Source organism: Acomys russatus, chromosome 28 (genome assembly GCF_903995435.1).
Source record: "Acomys russatus chromosome 28, mAcoRus1.1, whole genome shotgun sequence".
In the NCBI taxonomy this organism is placed as follows: Eukaryota; Metazoa; Chordata; class Mammalia; order Rodentia; family Muridae; genus Acomys; species Acomys russatus.
In genome coordinates, this window is record NC_067164.1 from 37,122,463 (window position 1) to 37,131,140 (window position 8,678).

Here is an 8,678-nt window from a genome sequence, read left to right on the forward strand (position 1 = left end):
TCCAGGACAGCCAGGGTGACACACAGAAACCCTGTCTCAAAAAACAAAAACAAACAAACCACCACCACACTCACAACAACAACAAAACCAAATGTCTGTAGACATAACATGCTGTGCAAATTTTGGTCAATTTGCTTACCGACTCTGAACTTCAGTTTTCTTGCCAATCAACTAAGGTGATTAATATTTAACTCTGGTTAAAGATTAGGAGGACTGTGTAGAGGAATTTGTAAAAATACTTCCATCTATGGCATGCTGATGCAAACCTGTCAGGCTGAGATGGAAGAGTGGGGAGTTTAGATCTCTTGGGTTACATAGCAAGACCCCGCCCCATACATACATACATACATACAGTTTTCCTTCAGGTGATTCTAAAGCGTATTAAAAAAATCATGGGCCCAATCCATGTCTGAGACTGTTTACAGCTTTGTCATTTATTCATTTTCTGAGTTATAGCACAGATGAAGCTGAATTTCTTGCATCCGTAGCAGGGGAGGACAAAAGGATGCAGAGCAGATTAGGATATTCTTCTTGAAATTTCTTAGCAAGAGTTGAGAATTATTGATCCACTTGTGTACTCAGCACTTTTATCTGTTTTGTGTGAGGATGGTGGTGACACCTGCTATGGCATGCGTGTTGAGGCCAGAAGAGAACTTTATGGGGTCAGTTCTACTTCTTTCAGTGCTCTGCCTGCATGCACACCTGCAGGCCAGAAGGGGGCGCCAGATCTCATGATAGATGGTTGTGAGCCACCATGTGGTTGCTGGGAATTGAACTCAGGCAGGACCTCTGGAAGAACAGACAGTGCTCTTAACCTCTGAGCTTTTCTCTTTTTAACATGTGGGTCTTGAGAATGAAATTTAGATCTTGCTGGGCCTCATTCAGCTATCTGAAGAATGCTGTCCTAACCCTGGGAGGTGTGTCACCATCAAGGACGATGTTAAATTGTTAAATGACAGCGTTAAGCAGAATTTCACTCGTTGTCAAAATAACATTTAGGAACCTTTGTTTTCATTTTTTATTATGTGTACGTGTGTGTATATGCACACCGTGTCAGTGGGGGGCCAGAAGAGGGCACCTAAATCCCCTGGAACTAGAATTTAAGGCAGTCATAAGTGACTGGTGGGGCACTGGGAACTGAACTCAGGTCCTCTGGAAGAGTAGGAAGAGCTTTTAGCTGCTGAGCCATCTCTCCAAGCCCTCAGGATAAAAATCTTAAGTAGGGACTGGACTAGGATGTAGCTTACTGACTGAGTGCTTGCCTGGCTTGTTTGAAGGTCTGAGTTTAGTCCCCAGCACTAAATACACACAGAAGCTGAATTAAAATGTCGGATAATGAGTACATATCTAAGACGTGTATTATAACAATAGCCAAGCAATTTGTTCATTTAGTTCCTGGAATAATCCGTGAAGTGTTACTGTCATCTTTAATATGAGATGAGGCACATGAGTAGAAAGCAGTTAAGGGCTGGAGAGGTGGCTCAGAGGTTAAGAGCACCATCTGCTCTTCCAAAGGTCCTGAGTTCAATTCCTAACCACATGGTGGCTCACAACCACCTGTAATGAGATCTGGTGCCTTCTTGTGGTGGACAGGCACACGTGTGGGCAGAACACTGTATAAATAATAAATCTTTGAAAAAAAGAAAGCAGTTAAGTGATGGAGATCCCTATAGGAAACAAATTCAGACCATTCTAAAGCCAGAATCTATATTACATCAACCATGGGAGAGACGCCAGGAACGGGGGCCCTGCACACCTTTCAGGGGAGCTCATTGGGTGTGAGCCAATGGGAATCCTGGAGGGAAGGAGTGTTTGGGAAGAGGCCTTGGTTTATAGAAGGGCTGAACAATTCGGGACGAGTGAGAGCATCGCAGGGCAGCAGGAAGAGAGCTTTGCAGGGCAGCGAGGCCCAGCCCTCCCCACCCCCTCTAGCTCCTGCTTTTAACTGCAGTGAGCAAGCAAAACAGAGGCAGAATGGAAGATGCCAGCTGCTTCAATCCCAAAGCCTTGGCACTTGAGGAGTGCAGTGGTGCAGAAGGTGGGGGCCCCCCTGAGCGGGCTGGTGTTAGGAATTTCAGGAGTGACTCAGAGAACGCATCAGGGTCATCTTCTGTTCCTCTCACCCGCCCTGGCATGAGTTCCCGACATCTTCACCACAGAGGCTGCCTCACCAGTCCTCTGCCCTTCTTCCCCACACACTGGCTGTCCCTCTGCCCCGGGGCTGGGCCGTGGACGTGGGGCGCCTGTATCTGGGGCCTCTAACTGGCTTATCTTTCATCTGGTTTTTGCCTGGACCCTTCTTATTTACTGTGTGACCCCAGTTTCTGCTGTAGCTGAAGCTCACCAGCCTTACCCAACTTTGGTGAAAGTGGACAAAGGCTGCACACATTTCCAGAGGATGACTGCTCTGTTTAAACTCCCCCCTTTTTCCTCGCCCTCCTCCGTCCCTCTCTCCCTCTTCTCCCCCCCCTCCATAGCATGCTTATGTGTATGTTTGTTCATGTGTGCTTGGGTCTGAGTGTGTGTGAGGGTGCATGTGCACGTATGTATGGAGGCTGGAAGCCAACGCAGTGCCTTCGTCAACAGTTCTCCTTATTGAGGAAGGGTCTTTTGCTGAGCTCCAAGCCCACTGGTTCTGACTAGTCTAGCCAGCTAGCTTGCCCCAGAGTCCCCAGCCTAGCTCTCTTGAGTGCTGGGATTACAGTGGCTTTCATGCAGTGCTTTATCCTGAGTGACCTCTTCGGACAAATACTTTGAAGTTTTAAATTGGGCTGGGTAGTTCACACTTGAAATCCCAGTTCTTTGGAGGCTAAGGCAGGAAGGATGCTTACCACAAATTCAAGGCCAGCATGGTCTACAGAGTGAGTTCCAGGTCATCCTGGGTTATAGCGTGTGACCCTGTCTCCAAAAACAGCCCTCTCCCCAAAACAAAGCAAAGTCAACAAACTTAACGGGAACCCAGAACAACCAACCAACCCAAACCCCAAATCCCCCCAAGTAAACAAAAAACAAAAAAACAACAACAACAAAAAGAATTTGTTCTGGGTTCTGCTCACTTCTCTGATTTTGCTCCCACCTTAGAATGGATGAGTGCAGCTCCACGTTCCTCTTTCCCACCATTCCCTTGTTCCATCAAGGTCTCTCAGAGTTAGCTTTATTGAACAAACTCCAAATTGAGGGTCTAGGCCAAACCCCAGTGCTGGGCTCTGCTCAGTCGTTAGGATGCAGACCAGGGAGAGCATGGGGGAGTGGAGAAGGCGCCACACACTGGGAAGGCTGGCTGGGCTTCAAGGGAGGGGGTTGTTGGCAGTGTGGCCATATTCCAAAGTTGGCCTAAAGCCAAGGCTCAAAAGAAAAGGAGCCCTTACGATGGTCTAAATGGCTCCCTGTGGGAAGTGACCCCTCGGTCCCCTGCCCAAGAGTTTCTCTTGGGTCCTCAAAGACCAGAGTGGTCAAGCCATTTCCCTACGGACTTCACCCAGTGGCATTTATGTTCTTTCTTTCCCAGCCACTCCCACAGTATGAGCTTTGTCTACAGCCAGAATTCCGAGGCTGCAAAGGCTCCCAGTGCCGGAGAGGTGGGTGGGGTGAGTGAGAAAGTCCTCAAGCTGTGTGTTCGGGAGGAGAAGCCCGGCCCTCGGCAGAGACTCCAAGCCTTTGTTGCCAGAGGAGGTGGAGGGAGAAGTGACCTGTGGACTGTGTCTCCTGTAAGTCAGTGCTTCTAAGTCAGAGACAACACCTGGAAAAACTATGTTCTGGGGACCTGGAAAAAAAGACGCGATGAAGCGCGTGAGGAAAGTGTTTAGGGAATGGTGAAGGGACTGGAGAAAACCACCACTGTCCGTGCTGGGTACCGATGCTCCTCAAATGAAGAAATATTTTTGAAATAATTTTAGACTGAGAGAAAATTGCGAAAGTACTCAGTACTTTTCATTTGGTTTCCTAGAATGGTGGCATTGTATGTAGTTGCAGTGTGATATCAAGGCCAGGAAGCTGAAATTGGTACCATCCCGCCAACAGCCCATTTTTAATCACATTTTTATTTATTCTTTGTGAGTTTCACATTAAGCACCCCGGTCTCGCTCATCTTCCCATCCCCTCATCTCTGGCCTTTGCCCTTGCAAACTCCCCCGCAAACAAAAAACACGCACACAAACCAAAAGCCAAAGTGTTGAAAGCATCTCATTGTGGAAGCTGTAGTGTGTCGCAGTGTGTCCCCACGGCATCTCTCTCTGTGCACACAGCTTCCCTTGCAAGTGCTCACTGCAGCGAGTCATTGGTCTGGTTCGAGGTCTCTGGCTTCTGTGACACCGTCAGTATTGGATCCTCACCGGGCCTCCTCCCGGTTATCTTGTCCTGCCCTGAGGTCCTGCAGGTTTGGATCAGCAGGACTTACCCTTTCAGGCATCCCAGCTGTTTGCAGAAGACATAGATTTTGGGGAAGGCCAACTCAAAGGCCTGGGTCTAGGCCTGTGTGCTGCCTGAGCTGCCCAGGGCCAGCCTCTCCCTTATTCACACCAGCAGGTCGAGCTCTCCAGCACTGCTCTGGCTAGGCCAACCAAAGCTGCCATCAGCAGGAAGCAGGATCAGATCTCCTGATCTCATGCCCTCGGGGGCCAGCTCACCCACACCCACTCCTCCAGAGCCTGCTCCACAGTGCAGCCCAGGTGAGTGAGGTGCAGGCGTGGTCCCCTGAGTGCTGCAGCCCGTATGGGGCAGGGACAGCTCACGGGCTCTCATGGCCCTGGGATCAGCCCACCTGTGCCCTGGCCACCAGAGTCATCTCTCTGTGCTGTCCAGGCAAGGTACAGGGCCCGCTTTGCCCAGTGCTGCCTCTGCTCTCCAGGGCTCTGAAGTCAGTGAGGGGTGGGGCCAGTTCTGCAGAGACCCTGGACATCCTCATGAGCCTTGGAGGCTGCCCCTGCCACCTCCCTGTTCTCTGGTGGTGATATGAGCCTCGACACGGACACAGACTCCTCTTGCCACTCCTCTCCACTCTCTTGACAAAGCTCACGCTGCTCCACTTTGCTTTCTCCTTCATCTGACCTACACACACTCACACACTCACACACTGTGGTGGCTCCTGAGGCAGGCTGGCCACGTGGCTGGCGGGCCCCTGTGTTGATGTTATCTTTACAAAACAGTGTTTATTTCTCTTAGTTTCTCTCTTAACCCAGCTATCACACAAATAATTTAGACTCTTTTATATTTCTTTAGAAGGCTTCACAGTGCAATCTTGAGCAGTTGAAGTGTGTTCTTAACCCTCTGTGTTACTTTGTCTCACTCCCAGCAAACATCCCAGCATTACTTGCACTTTGTAGTTTTCCTCGGCTCCAGCTCCTTCCTCCCGATCTTCCAAGCAGCTTTACTCCTAATGAATATTCCCTGTGAATCTCCTGTTTCCTCTCCTAACTCCTCCTCCTCTATCTGGCTGACAGGAAGTCCAGCCTATTCCCTCCCCTGCTCAGTGATTGGTTGTAAGCTGCCTTATTGGCATACCAGGGGACAATTGGGGAGCAGGCAGGAGAGTCTCAGAACAAGGCTTGCAACCAGAAATGGGGGGATACAGAAATCAGCATTTGAATTACACCATAACTTTATGCCAACACTCCTGGGTGACATCCTCCATCCATGCTGTGTGGTGTGTTGGCAAGCGGGTGTTTATGGGCCACGTGTGCTGTGTGCTGGAGGACAGGTCTGTGGGTGGCATGGCGGTCCACGGGTCTCTGTCTGTTTTCCTCCTCCGACTCTGTGCTGACTAGATTTGATTTGATGTGATTTATTTAACGTTTATGAGTACCAGGCATAAAACAGCTTTGGCCACCAAGTCAGGCATCAAGCTAGGGTGAACAAAGGACTGCCATCTGCTCTGTGGCCCTGACTAAGAGCACCACCACCACCAAGGTGGTGAAGGAGCTCTCTTGATCCTTTCCTTAATACTTGGACTCACTCCTCTGTCTTTATCCCCTGGCAAACACTAATGTGATCTCTGTTTTTGTAGCTTTGTCATTTTGAGATGTTATATCAATGTATGTAAGTATTTTTGCTTATGTGGTATTGGGAAGCATCAACCATGAATTCATGTGGCTAGGAAGGTGATTTTCCACTGCTACGCCCTGCCCTGAGCTGTGTGGGTTCTGTTGTCCAAGGTGGCTCCCCACCGGAGATCTTGCCTCTGAGGGTTTGGAGTGAAGTGCCGTGCCAAGCTTTGAACATTGCTTTTATTTTTTTTTTTTTAACTTTGGTATTTCGAGACAGGGTTTCTCTGTGTATCTCTGGCTGTCCTGGTCTCACGTTGTAGATCAGACTGTCCTTGAACTCACAGAGATCCACCTGCCTCTGCCTCCTGAGTGCTGGGATTAAAGGCGTGCGCTACCACACCCGGCTTGAACATTGCTTATTAACATTACTAATTTCTAAACTCCTGACTCAAATACAAGATGCTTTCTGGCAGGATGTTTAGGTAGACCCTCCCTCAGTCTCTGGGTTTCTCTAGTTTCTTCCAGTCTGTTCGCTTACAGTGTAGCTCAGAACTGCAACATTGTGCTCTGGATTATCCCGCAGGGAAATATATTTGTCTTCATTGCTAAGCTGGCTTAGTGCTCCTGTGTGTTCTTTCCCTCCCCTGCCCCACTATTTATAGCCAGGCTAATTTTGGGTGGCCAATCTCTCTTATTTTTTGCTTCTTCCTTCTGTGGCGGGTGAGGTGACTTCTTAAATATTTGGGCAGAGGAGGTCAGAAGCAGATTCTTGGCATCTGATTTCAGCCTTGGGTTTATGGGTAGCTCCTGGAGTGCAGGGAAGTGCGGACAGAAGCAGGCCAGCTGCAGGTGCAGAAAGGAAGGGCAGCTGGGGCTATGAAGGCATTTTGACCGAGTCAGAGGCTGGGGAGGAGTCGTAAGGCCTGGGTTCCATCCCAGTTTCACTCTTCTGTACTTCCACATTCTCTGTTTTCTGGGGCTCTGAGACACAGACATACCCGAGAGGAAACAGTGGGGGCACTGAGGGTAGCATCGCAGCGGGCGCCTGCCTTTCATAGGCATCTCTTTCACAGCACCTGTTTAGAGGCACGCTCCAGCCCTGTGGAGCACGACAAAGATGGCCGAGCTATTGTACGCATTTTAGCTGACCTGTGGGCAGAGATTGTCCTATGGTCAGAGTGAAAGCCCACTTTTTTTCTTTTTCTCTGCCAAAGAGGTATGGTCCTGAACAAAAACAAGAGATAAGGGGGACGTGGAAAAGCTGCTTTTAAGAAAGGGACAAAGAGAGACCACAAGCATATGAGATATTTGAAGGGCAGAGACAGTAGCGACACTGGGAAACGGGCCGAGAAAGAGTGACATACTCAAGAAGGGTTGGCGTGGTAAAACAGGGACTTCGGAGAGGGTGACGCAGACCAATGCCAGTAACAAAGAGAAGCCAGAGGGCATACTGGAAGGCTGTGAGGCTACTATTTTGATGAATTATTTCCCATCTCTTCTCCTGGCCTCATTTCTTGATTAGAGTTATAAATAGCAGAGAGATGGGAAAAAATGTTCCCTCCCTTTGCTTCGATCCCAGAGTGGGGGAAGGAAAGGAACCCGAATAGGCTGTTGGGTCCCTGTAGACACCCCCCCCCCCCCGGCAGGGTCTGGCTATTGGAGATCTCTTTTCTACCACCCAGCTCCTGTTTCACGCAGCTCCTGACTTTGTAGCCCAGGCTGGCTTCCTCCTCCCTTTCCAGAGCTGAGGCTGCGGGTGTGGGCCACCAAACCTGGCTTTTTTTTGTTCTGAGACGGGGTCTCTCTCTAGCTCTGACTGGCCTGGAACTCTCCATCGAAGACCAAGCTGGCCTTGAGGTAACAGAGATGTTCCTGCCTCTGCCTGTTGAATGCTGGGAATATAGGCGTGTCCTAGCACTCCTAGTTTGCCAGCCCCCCTTTTTTTGTTGTGTTGGAAATACCCACTGCCGGGAAGGATCCATGGCAGGACACACCCTTTCTATGCCTTTGTCTCTTGGGTCCAGTGTTTTTCATTTTTTGCTCCCTTATTACTCCCTCTTCCCGCTCCACAGTTTAGTTTGCATTTCTTCCCTCTCTTCTTCCTTCATGGCAGACTTTGAGCTAACTCCTGACCTTCTTCCTTCTGTTGTTCGGTCTCCCTTTCTCCCCGTTATTACGGTCCCCACAGGTGCTGAGTGTTTTCTCTCTGTGCCTTTGCTTCTCTCTGGTCCCTTGAATGCTAACGTTGACTAGTTAGCATTGTCATCTTTATTTTTTTGGGGGGGGGGGTGTCTATGGCGTGGGAACCGGTTTACAGTCAAAAGGGCGCGCCCATGCGACTCCGGGGAGGCGGAGTCAGCGAAAGGATCACTCCTGATGGAGGCCCAGGAACGCTCTGCTTTCCCTTCCTCTGGTTTTATCAGCATATCTGGCTTCTCAGGTAGTCAGTCCTTCGGCGTCATCCCACTTCTCCGTGACTCTCTTTTTAGCCTCTTTTCTTTCTACTGTACTCTCTCTCCGCATTCCTGGGCTCAACCTCCACTTTTTTTTGGGGGGGGGGGGGCGGGGAAAGAGAGGAGTGCGCAGCGCAAGGATGGGGCGGCAGGGCACAAAGAAACGGGTGCGGCGGGTGCTAGAGCTGTTCCCACCTGCATCTGCGGGTCTGGGTATCCCGGTTGCGCACCGCAGTCTCCTTTG